The sequence below is a fragment of the Platalea leucorodia genome (assembly GCF_965183815.1).
Source record: "Platalea leucorodia genome assembly, chromosome: 6".
Lineage (NCBI taxonomy): Eukaryota > Metazoa > Chordata > Aves > Pelecaniformes > Threskiornithidae > Platalea > Platalea leucorodia.
The window spans coordinates 76,421,561-76,434,530 of NC_138828.1; the positions used below are offsets into that span (position 1 = coordinate 76,421,561).

At 43.8% G+C, this 12,970-nt stretch overlaps 1 protein-coding gene across 17 annotated transcripts in view; it reads right to left on the reverse strand.

Moving 5' to 3' along the window:
* Nucleotides 1–4,876, reverse strand: part of ADD1 (adducin 1) — a 66,357-nt gene extending 61,481 nt beyond the window's left edge. For 15 of the 17 annotated variants that reach the window (XR_014228664.1, XR_014228665.1, XM_082316336.1 and 12 more), the window contains exon 1: nt 4,660–4,813. The gene's annotated coding sequence lies outside the window, so the exon portion shown is untranslated. The other 2 variants (XM_082316342.1, XM_082316341.1) reach the window with 2 other exon arrangements.
* Between the last annotated feature and the right edge of the window lie 8,094 nt (nt 4,877–12,970).

Genomic DNA, 12,970 nt, shown 5'->3' on the forward strand with positions numbered 1-12,970 from the left:
GGCTTCAAGTCAAATTACAGTTTTTAGTCCAAAGTTGCTTTTATGTGTTTAGTGATGCCAGCCAATTCCTAGATGATCTTAGGTAAAGTAATTTGATTTTCCCCTAATCCTTGGTGCATAAACGTACCACAACTTAACATTTATCCACTCATTTGATGTGAAAGTATCAAAGATACCATAAAGTGTTACTGATTAACTGCGTTTACTGTTCACTGTTTCCATGACCCCCTTTCAGCAACTCAATCCAGTATATGGAAAAAAAAGAAAATCTTAGAGAGTAAAATACGTCAGAGGTCTATCTTTTCAGATTTCAGGAGTCAAGATCTGAAAACCATACACAAAATATGGTGTAAAAATCAATAATTTTAAAAGACAAAACCCAATACATTAGTCAATTAAAAATGCAAAGGAATATTTGATTAGTCTGAAGAGCATGGAAACTCCAAATCTCAGCTTTAAAGAGTAGCTCTTAATATCTCAGTTTTAAAACTGAACTGAAATGTGCTTTCACGTATGCTGATTTTCAATTAATCTGCAGGGAAAGTCATCCAAATATGTGACAGTGAAAAACTCTTTTGATATCCCGCTTGCTAACGCAACTGATCTGAGGTTGAAAGGTTCATCTTTCACTGAATAATAACCGTACCCAACAGAGCAGGCAGAGATCATTTCTCAAAATGCAATCTAGTAAGCAAGGTCAAAAGGAGGAAGTTAGGAAGGTGCTGAAGAGGTGGTTACTCCTGTTTGGCTACGCCTTCAAGGACAACATTTTCAGTTTCTTCTTAACAGTCAAAGAGTCAATCCAGCAAAGCCAGCAAGCATACATGCTGGTCAGCCAGCTTGCCTGGTAGTAGTTATTCAAATCCATCTCTACACTAAAACTTAATTTGCCCTGAAATGAAGAACAGTTAAGACTTAAAATTCCCCAAAGTAGCAGCAAACTTAAACTTCATTCAAGACCAGGACTGTTGGTTAGAATGAAAAAGCAGTAGTTCTAAAAACAGTCTAAAAAGTGTTTCCTGGAGTCTCTGCCCTTACAACTTTTGCAACTACTAACCACCAAAATTTCTGAACTGACAAGACCACAGTGAAAAACATCCTCTGACTGTTGAGGAAAGAAACCAATTATTTGCTTCAATTTGACTAAAGATTATCAAGATTATTCTCAATAAACAACAAATGCCTACTGAGATAATAACAGATGTTATCATAAAGTTGAGCATTCCATTAAATTACTATGGAACCCTATTATTGTACATGCAGTACTTTAAAATGATAGGAAAAGTAACCATAGAAAAGGGTAATTTTAAAGTAAAAATTATCATAGATCAAAATATCTGTATAACCAGTACTTTTTAAGCATTATTACCTCTAATGAAAAGCTTTCCTCAGGAAATAAACTGGTTTACATGATTCACACTTTACACCTTTCTTTACCGACAGGTTTGTACAGCTAATGTTCTCAGCCCTACCAAAAGGGAGTATTTTTGGAGAGAAATGCTGAATAAGTGGCAAGACTAGGTAATGTTTTCCTATTCCCCTGAGAAGGCTGATTAAATTATATGAATGAAAACTGCAAAACTCAGGTAATCTAGGAGCTTCTACTATTTTTTAAAAATACCTGCTTTTGAATCTGTAAATATAGAAGATCTATAATTTATCAGAAGAGTTTTAGACAGGTTCCTCAGCAGATGTCCAATGGCCTGCACAACAGCATCAGCAGTTTAAACTTAGATTCATATCTGCTCACAATCACTTCTTAAATATAAAGCACCTATCACTCTAAAAGTATCTAAGAAATATTTAGTTACAGTATGAATTACTAATACAGTGCTGCAAGAGATTGCTTTCTGCCATGCAGCATGGTCCAAGAGTAAATTCTAATTTAAAAGCCCTCAAAACCAGAAATTTAGCATTATTTTTTACTTGATGTCCTCATGCTTCAGGTGTCCTCATTGCACAACAGAAGTGACACTTTCCTGATATGGTCTCCTTCATAAAAGTAGTGGGCAAGTTTTGTTACTATGAATTTTTCCCTTAAAGCAGGACTGGCTCATTTGCACAGCAACAGTTTGGGATTTACAAATTATTTGCTATTCACCACTGTTACAGTTCTTAAATAATTAAGAAAACTACTTCTACAACTCAGAAAAGCAGTGGGTACAAGATTTACTGTCTAGCCTCCTCAGAGTTAGAAAGCACTTGTCACACAGAAGTTGTATGCTTACTAGCAATCAACATGCTAAGCATCCTAGTTTGAAACCTCCAGTTGTTAATAAATAGAATAAAATATTACAAACTTGGTTACTTCAAAATCCAGCTTTTTCCTCCTATAGCAAGTCAGAGAATGTTGGGTGAGAAGATTTGTTAAGAGCACTTCATGCTGTGAAGCTACGCTTCAAAAACCAAGACCTGAACGGGGTGGAAGTGGCTTTATCCTTACTCCTCTGAAAGTCTCTTCAGTGCTCAAATGGGTTTGTCCACATAATCTCATCAAGTGATCCAATTCCGTACATGCAAAATAGCATTTAATATTGATGGTGAATATCAAAGAATAAGAACAGTTGAGTCACTTTCTGTTGGAGACGTCTAAAAAGAACTGTCACAGAAAAATACTGATTCAGTAAATGACCTTCTTTGCTCTACAGCATTAGTGAGCCATACTCTAATGAACTTATTGGCACAACACACTAGCAAAAGTCCTTGTTTCAGATGAAGTACAAATGTTCAGATTTCTCACGCCATTTTATAATAGCCAACCATAAAAAGAAAACATTCAGGCAACACAACAGTTTTTGGCTAAAAAGCACTGTCCTCAGTGTGGAACTTCATACAGAAAACAGAGCTCCAGTAAAACTGCAAGATACTTAAACAGGCAAACATAGTAATGCACATATTGTTACCTTGCTACAGTGAAGACGTAAAAACTTGCAATTGTTCCTGAAAACTCTCCTAAGAAAACCACCAGGTTTAAATTCTGTAATTGAGGCAAACTACATAGAACATTATGTTCACTTGACTATTTTTACATGATCACATCAAATCTGCTTACTGAATATGAAGAAATACCAAAGCCACCTGCTCCAGAAGGAGCCAGCCCATAGTTGCATTTTTTCTCACTTATTATACAACAGCTCTAAAAAGAGCTGTAAAGATAAATATTTCCTTATTGAGGCACAGAATTGTTACATCAATCAATTTAATAAAGAAGAATGGAAGCCTATTTTAGAAATAGTTTGTATTTCTTTATTTTGAAGATAAATTCTTTATTCTACAAAAAAGAATGAATTTGCGGCAGTTAAGAACTGCTGAGTAGCCTGCTAGCACATTCAGTCATGTTACAAGAACCCAGAGCCGTAAATAGCCTGTATGCACGGAGATACCTGTAGCTTTCAGCAAAGCATATAGGAATCATCTAGCAGTAGTTGCAGTTTGAGAGTTCATAAGCTGAAGATAGACATGTTTTGTAGAGCTCCATATAAAGACATACATCACCATGCAAGAAAACAGAATACTTTTGGTATATGATAATGCTATGATCTATAGCAACTTTCCAAAAAGCGGAGAATAAAACAAAACCAGCAATGAGCTTACACCATTGAGCTACAGCAGTATCTCATGAAAGATTTAAACCCAGTGCTATTCGTAGCCCCCGTCTCAGTACAGCTATGCATATTTTTCCAGCTTGACCGGATTTTCCCCCTCCCTAATTGCTAGTTTTACCTACAACAAACGTACCTTAAGAATCAACCTTAAATGCAGCATAGGGACCGTGCAGTAATTATGCGCAGAAAGACATGTGACATTTTGCATCAAAAGCAGACACTGGAAATGCTAGAATACAGATAGCCCTTCCAGCAGAGGAAACAAAACAACTGCCCGTCTGCTGCTGCTGGTACCCCGCCAATCAATAACACCGCACAAACGCGTCGCATCTCCTCCTTCGTTCCTACGTCCTCTGCGGACGAGGATTTGGACGCTCCAGTGCCCGCATTTTGCCAAGCAGCAGCAGCCGGTCACCTCGAAGTGGCGAAGGGGCAGGCGAGGCAGAAGGGCGGCGGGGGGCGAGCCAGCAGCCGCAGCGCCTGGGTGCAGTGGCGATGCAAAGGCTGAGCAGCCGCTCGCTGCGGCGGCCGCGGGCGCATCCCGCCCCGCTCCCCGCGGCGGGCAGGGGCGGGGGCGGCGGGCCCGTCTCTCCCGCGGGAGGGCTGACAGGAACCTGCCCCTCCACCCCCGAACCGCCCCCGTCCCCCTCAGCGCCGGGGGACCCCCCCACCCCGCAGACCCCAAACCCCCCCTGCCCGCCCACCCTGCGAGCGGCGGGCAGCGGTGTTCTCCACACGCACACACACGCACACCCCCACCCGCCCGCCGCTTGTTTTCAAGGCAGAGACGACAACACCCCCCTCCTCTCCGCCGCCCCGGGCTGAACGAGCCGGTTCCAGCGTCTGCGCCCCAGCCTCGCCTCCCCCCTCCTCCCCTCCCCGCAGCGTCTGCGCCCCTCCGCAGCGCCCGCCCGCCGCCAACGGCTGCGCCCCCGCCCCGAGGGCCGCTCACGGCTGCGCCCCTCTGCCCCCCCCCCCCCCGCCCCGGACCGTTACCGGCGGCGCCCCGCCTGCGCCTCCCGCCGCTCCCCGAGCCCCCCGCGGCAGCGCTCACCCGAGGGCAGATGAGAAAGGGCGGCAGGAGGGAGCGGGAAAGAAGGGGCCGCTGCAGCCGGTGCCGCTGACGAGGCCGTCTCCGCCGCCGCCGGCCCCCGCTCCGCCTCCCGCCGCTCCGCTCCCGCCTCCCCCACAGCCACCGAGCGGCCCCAGCCCCCACCTGACAGGGTGCGGCTTCCCGAGGCCGCAGGCCAATAACCGCGCCGCCCATTGGAGGGCGCACGCTCGGCGACTAAGCGGCTCTCCCATTGGCCGGCGGGAGGCGCGGGCGGGGGCTGGCGATGGCGGGGAGCGCCGATGGCGGGCAGCGCAGCCGGCGGCGGTGCGAGCGGGTTCCCTCGGCCGGGGCTGCGCCTCACGGGTCGGGGGGCTCCGGGAAGGGCCGGGCCGTTCCCGAGCGACTGGGCGGAGGCCGGGAAGAGCCCCCCCGACGCGGGGAAGGGGCTTCTTGTGGAGCTGGGTCCCTTCAGAGCGGAGCAGCGCGTCGTCTGGGAAGCTTATCTTACCGCGGGCTGAGAGATAAGGGCAGAAATCAAGTAATTGCCGAGGAAGCGTTACGATAAGGGTCCTGTACGCACAGCAGCGACGATAGCTGATCGCTGGAGGCACGGAGCCGGTCACGATCGATCCAGAAGCGCGGGTGCCCAGCGAGAGGAGGCAAAGCTGGGAACTGCGTTGGGGAGGGTGAGGGGCATCTGCAAAGCTGCAGGGGGTGAAGTCGGTGGCCTCCGGATAGCGAACCCCGGCCGCAGGGGAAGCTGTGTACTGCATTCGGGGAGTGTGCAGATACATCGTATAGCTTCTATACAGGAGGCCTGATTAGATCTTTATAAATCGTCCCTTTAGATGCTCTAAATCTTTTGAAGAGCTGTGCGGCAAGTATAACCCCACAGTTTGTTGGTCACTGCAAGTAAAGCACCAACTGTAAAGTCAATTTGTTCCGTTAGCTGTCTTTATTTTCTGTACATTTTTACTATCGTTCCTATCTCATTTTAAGACTGCTGCTTTACGCTTCTTTTTGGAAACTCTGTTATGTAGAATAGTGCCTGCCTCAGGCCAAATGAAGAGCTGGGGGTCTGGGAACACGCTTTCAGAAACACTGAACTCTTCTCCTCTGTTATCTGTAACCCCCACCCCCAAGTTACCCGTACGATCAGAAGAAAAATAGACTGCTGCTAGCAGAACCTGATGGGTGCCTTCAGGAGCCATAAGCATCTCTCCCTTGGAATACAGGAGGAATCTAGCCTGCTCCAACCACCTCCACCAAGGAAACACGCCACCTACCTAGTTCACGCTCTCTGACAATTAATCTTCATTTGTTCACTGTTCAGAATGAAAAACAGGCCACAGAGATACATGTAAACTTGTATGTGAATTCAGCCACCAAAAGCAGTGCTTTAGTTGTCAAGTGATGGCACATCTGACGAGAAGCACTGCTGGACATAGGTCTGTCTATCAAAAACATCCCACAATAGGACACGTTTTAGTGTAATTACTAATAACTAGCAAATCATGTCTGAACTTTTTTTTGTCAGAACTGTTGCTGTAAGCCTAAAACATTAAAGTCACTTCACCTGTCTGGTGCTAAGCCCTGCTGAGCCCAGCGGATGTGTTTATGTACCGGATAGCATACTTTTGTCCTTGTTCAAAATCTACTCAACGAGATTTGCAGGTGCCCCACAGATCTGTGCCTGCCTCTCGCATTGTCTTCCCCTTGGCGTGTAGGTGACTGTATCTGTCAAAACTCTCCTTCATCTTGGCACCTCACTTGCTTACCTCTCTTTCCTTTCTTTACCATAGCATTCAGCACATAAAGCTCTCCTCCTTCTTGTCTGGTAAAGTAAATGGGAGAATAGATCCATGTTAAAACTAACTTGGCAAAAAAATACTGCTTTGTTTTAAAATGAATGGTGTTCCTCTCCAGCTTAGTGCACATGTTGAGGACAGCAGCAGCGCCCAGGGACCGGGGAGGGCAGGGTCATTCTTCCACTAGCAATGCTGGCTTAAAGCGTTTGTGTAACCAGCGGGTGCGGTGGCACAAGCAGCTTCGGGTGATCAAAGGATGTGTTTTATCGTCACACCTGTTCGACCTAGTGGTGAAATGCTGCAGAAGAGTGCCGTTCCTTTACCCCTCTCTGCTGTCCTGCCCTGTGACCTGCCCAAGGTCACAGGTTCCCCCCGCCCCTTGCATCATATCCCATAACGGTGAGGCCAGAGAAGATGCTCTTTCACCTAATCTGATGGAAAAATCGGGGGGTGAGGGAGGGGGCGAGGCCAGCTTTCTGCTGAATCAGCCAACGCAACCAACTCACTTTGCAGCCCGAGACTGCTAAAGCTGATGCATGGCGGTGTTAATCCTGCCAGTTGGGTTTTCGGCCTGATGAGGTTCCTGAACTGCTTCTGCCCAGCTGCGGGAACGGCCGTGCTGGTGCAAAGGCAAAGTGTAGAAACATAAGGGAAGGCACATACGTACTGACACGTGCTAAAGCAGCGCGCTGTGCTGCAGAAACACGGCATCAAAGACAATCTGAAAAAGCACTTCTGCATTATTTAAGACATGAAGAACTTGTCTGTCCATGATAACTCTTACCAGCTGGAGTTACAGCGTCACAGCAACAACAAGAGGTACAATATGAACTGCACAGCATTTTTCAGCCTGGGGTATTTGACCCCTTCAAGATCTTTGCACTGCTGGCGAGGGGTCTGGGAAACCAATTGAGATGAGCTTGTTGCCAGTAGGCTTGCACTTGCTGGGTACCCATCTGCACGTGTACTGGAGAACGGTTACTGGCCCTTCAAAAAAATAGAAAAATACTACCACGTATTTACAGACAGCACAACGTTCCCACACGAGGTGTTGGAACGTGGTCCTGGTTAGGCGGTATGGATGTTCCAGGTGCTGCCTCCTCCACGGTAACCTGTTTTCCTCAAGCACCAGCAGCACTAGACTCAACTTACATCATACACTCTCAAATAAAAGAGTTGATGCAAATGTATTCATTTACAAATTATTTTAGTTTGGCTTTACTAGGTATCAGAAAAATAATACTGTAGAATTATTTTTATGCAACTGACCTCTTTACCTGGCATTCGCACTCCTCGATGATCAAACCGTTTACAGCTACCTGTGAGAAGCACGAGAGTTGATGGCACAAATCTGGCATCAGGACATTTATGTTTTCCTTTACATGGAGTGCACTCATCCCACGTCAGCAGTTCCAGGTCAGTTTTCTTACCTATAAACTGGGAGTGATGGCATCAAAGTAGATCTTTCCCTCTTGGCCCGCCAGAACTGTTCTGTCCTGACAGGCTCTTGGTGGGGCAGGACTTGATGACTTCCCTACTGTCATCATTCGTTTTCATCTCACACAGACCTTTTACTCCACTTCTCGGGCAAAGTTCTGGTTCCTCTAGATAAAACAATGCCAGTACGTGAATTCTTTGCTAGTTTTCCCATCGGCCTTCAAAAAGGGAGTCTTGGTATCGAAACTTCCTCGTCAGGTGCCAGCGAAGGAAAAGCCAGTCCCTGGTCAGCCACGCCAGCCCTGCAGCGGCGGGAGGGCGGGCGTAGACGAACACAAATTACCCTTACCAACTACCCCGAGCGCAGCCCTCGAAGCGCTGCACCTCACTGGCACCCGGGGCTCCGCTGGCGCAAGTGAGCTTACGCACGTGTGGCGTCACTACTGAAAAGCTCATGAGGGATTATTCTTTGAACTTACTGAACTTAAATGCCTTTTTAAAAAAGATGTAATGGGCTATCTTAATTTCAAGCTGTGTATAACAGCATTAATAATATCTCATGGCTTACGTGTGGGATTATTGAAGTTGGTCAGTGTAGGTAAGGTTATGTCAAAAGCACTATTAGAAACTTTATTTTTGTCCCAGCTGCAATCATATTCTCCACAGGAGGGAGTTGCTTTTTTGAATTTTACTGATTTATGTAAGGAAGGAGAACTTTCCCAGTGACTTGAAAATAGTATGTAGAAACAATCCTTAATGTATATATAGCTGAGAAACATTTGATAGAACACCTACATGGAGGAAAAAATAATGTATTCTAGTCTACTTTCATCTCCCTCCACAACCAAAACCACATCTGAGGTTTATTTGAGCCGAAAAAAATAAAAATGAAGAGAACTGAAGGAGCAGGTGGGGAAAGTGCAGAGCAGCTGGAACAGGCTGATACTAAATGTTGCCATATCTTAGACAAACTATTAAACTGAGAGGCCACTTTGGCTTTAAGTTTGAAAAATATTGACTTTATGCTCAAGGGGGCATAGAGAAATTTTTATACACAATTGAGATTAAATGTAAATCTTGCTTCATGGTTCAAGCTGGTTAATAACAGTTTCAATTAAACACAACCAAAGATGCAACGACTGCTTTAGCCAAAAGCAAATCAAGCGAACAACTTTCTCTTTCAACGTTACAACGCTCTTTGGGGAGGTTTGGGTTTGTTTTTCCAAAATCCTTTTCCAAGTAAGGCTGATTCTTTTAATGGCAACATTTATGACTTCCTAAGCATCGTGTGCCTTCTAGATGTATGATGTTCTCTACAAGTTGCTTCTGTACTAATTCCAGTGGCACTAGAGCTGCTGAGATCGCTTTTAGCTGCTCTCTCATCCTTGGTCATAGGAGAAGTGGCACTACCAGAAGTTAGAACTTTTGAAGAGGTAGGACTTAAAAACAGACCCAGGAGAGTAAAACAAAGAAAGGAAAAAAAGATACCTGGGCAAGTTCAAAATAATGAGGAGGGCTGAACAGCGTAAGAAAAATATTTTAAATTATTTAATACTTTAATTATTACTATAGACAGGAGAAAATTAATTAATCTTGGGAGCAGCTTTGTAATATTAGAATATCAAATTTTCAATTCCTTTAAATCACATTTAATTTTAATAAGGCACATTTTCAGCAGTACTGCCATGGTTAAGGTGCGGCTGGCGTTTACTTGGAAAAATAAATAAGCACGAATGTTAGCACAGTGTAAATTAAAGCACAGCATAATCACTGAAGCCTAAAGCAGACAGCTTGTGAGGCCATACCTGGTACATCCTGCCCTATTCGTCCCGTAAGAAAACCCTTTAATAAGTTTACGTGGAAAATGTAAACGTACCTTTCACATCACTGGCCTTCAGTACAGGTGCAAAACTCCATCCATGCAAAAAGCTTTCGAGGTCAGAATTTAAGTGCACGCCAGCCTCCGAATGCAAGACCCAGCTGTGCCGAGAGTGTACGCAGAGGGGGTTAGTATGAAATGGTTGTTAAAAAGTAGTAACTCAAAGATGCTTTTCCCTGGTTTTATATATCCAGAGATCTAATCCTGCAAACAGTTCTGTGCAAACCAACTCCAGCAGAGATATCTGTGAGTAAAATGATGTTAAAAACGATTCTTTGATATCCCTAAGATTACCTGCCCATTAGGGCCATGCCACGAACCTGAGAGGCTGGATTACCCATTGCCCTGGCAACTAGGTGCTGTAAGGAAGGAGACACAGGTGAGGGATAGTAATGATCGTCCTATAATTAAGATACAGGAATGGAAGTCCTGAAGGAACAGATTTGGGGGCTGGCTATGCTACAAGACTTACTACGACCCTAAGCCCACTGAACTTAATCACTTCGGTTCATCCAGTCTTGAAGTGAGCTCAAACGCTACCTACTCTAAAAGTTTCAGTAGCATTTGCTATTTGGTATTTTGGTGCTTTGAGTATTTGTAGTAAAAGAACTATGAGCTCTCCTATTTAAGAGGTTGTACTCATGGTCATCTCAAACACTCCCATTGCTAGGAAAAAAAAAAAACCCTCCTTGACTTCAAAAAGTTGATTATTTAGTAAGGTAGAAACTATTGCGACATCACGCGATTTGCTTGCTGCTAGGTCTTTAGTGTTCAGAACAACTCTTTAATGCTTCATGGTGTCGGTAATTTAGGTTGTGGTCAGATGTCCATTATGTAAATTCTACCTCAAAGTATATTTTAAGAGTAATTTAAACACAGGAATATAAAATTCAATTAATTTCATTGTCATCTAGGTTAAAAGACATTCAGATGATTTTGCTAAATAACATTGCTACTTATGTGAGAAACATGAGCCAAAAGATGTCTTAAGTTTCAAAGACCTGGCCCATCAAGTTTCCCCCTGAAGTTAAGCTTTCATCTCCAGCTTCTATCCAAAGTCACTTAGGATTGATTTCTACTCAAATGCCTTCTGTGCACACGCTTAGCGGCTCTATTCCTGTTGCTTGGAACCCTGCCTGGAACAGGCTGACCAGCAGATGTCCCCAGATTCAAAATAATCACAGTAAAGCATCACAAACCATACAGCCCTTTTGAACTTTCCAAAGCATGAAGCACCAGAGGCCGTGACTACTCTCACCGCTTATTCGCATCCTTGAAAAAACTGAAGTTCTGAGCTAGGGAATACTGGGCAAGCTGCTGACGCAAAGCACGTTCACTATAGAAAAACTGTCTGGATATCAGATCCCCGTTTATGATACACTACCTATTGATTGACAGTCCCTTGTTGAAACTTTTATCTTCAAAACCACTCTAATATTTTTTCCCTAGAAGAGCAATCCCACCACAAATATCACTTGTAACACTTCTTGGAAGTTTAGATAGAAGAGGCAAGACTTTTTCCAAACTAGTATCAACTATTTTGACATGGGTATTACCAAACTCACAAACAGCATGTTTTTGGCACACCAAATATTGCTTTTACACTTCTCCACAAACTATTTTAAAGCTAAGGAGCTTGCAGTAGGCTGTATATCCAAGAGGCTGATTTGTGGCAAAGGGAAGAGGAGCGTCAGGTTAGTAATAGGTATAGGAGACAGACTATGAGCCATGCGTTCTAGCTGTGCCTTTCCTCCCTACAAACACCACAAATTTAACTTCACCTAATTCTGTGTAAAAAAAGAGACTAGGATAGTATGTAGGAGCAAGATGACTTGGAAGAGGGAGTGTAAGGGATTGCAGATTTGTTTGGAACCCTTCTATACCTGTTTCCGGAAGGATGAGGAGATTACCTAGCACATCCTTATCTGTAGCTCCTGCCTTGAATTCCGGAGATGTCGGAGATGTAAACCTACTAGGTTGTAAGCCTACCGTACTTGTACTAACCTACAGATGTCAGCCTACCAGGTTACACTGACGTTTCTGAGCAGAAGGGCTATCAGGTGCTGGGAAATGGGAAGGTCCTCTTTTCCCCAGCAAGCTCCTGAAGAACACCTTTGGAGGCTTGGCTTTCTTGCTCAAACATTCCTGTTCCTCCGAGATGCTCTTTTTATTACCATCGTACTTGTGTTTTGTGGCCATAGATAAAATGAATGCTTCAAGTCCTCAACTCTGCACTCAGGAAACTTTGAAGTAAACAGAAGATGGGGAATTTGCATCCCCAGCCACACTGTCTGATGACCAGAATGCCAAATTTCTAATTGTATTGTTTACATGAAGATTTGCTTCTTACAGGGGCTGAAAACTAATTCTAACTTCACGGTTAGAAGAATCAAGCACTATTTAACACAACTACAAGGAAAAGCATAAAAACACACACCCATGAAGTTAAAGACAACGGCACAAAATTAGGTGAACTGGCATTGAAAGTTTATCCACTTCAGAAACATTTATATAAATGTTTCTTTTACTTTATATACATTTTTATAAAAAAGGAAATTAACACAAAAATTTACATATTTGCAAATCTTGTATTACACAGGTAAAGACAGTGTTATGTTTTATATGTATTGGATTACATAAGTATTTTTACAGTTTAAAAATCTTCAGAATATATGGTTGCAAAAAAAAAAAAAAAAAAAATTTTTAAGTATCTGAATAGGGCCCCAAAGGTAGCATACTGTGAGTATGACTGTTGTGACACAATGAAGTCAATTGTTCCCAGACAAAGAAAAATTTACTCTGTAAACAGTATGTGTAAATACTGCAAGAAACTAGAACTTGCTCTGATATACATATATCTATATACCAAAAATACTTTTAAAATGCTTTGTTGGCTGAGCCTTCTTTACAGAGTGGATCATGTTGGGGTAGTGAACCACAGGGATACTCATTTGAAATAAAAGGAAATAGAAACTTCAAATATCCAACATTCCAGATTCTGTTGAATATACGTACTGCATATTATTTATGCACAGAAAACCTATTACAGTGGGAACAGAGATCAAAAGACTGATATTGTGTATGTCTGTGTCTCCTGCAAGAGACAGAGGCAGAGTTTCTTGTCTCAATTCCTATGTACAGTCACAATATTACATCTCGTTATTAAGGAAAATCCCTTAGGGATCAA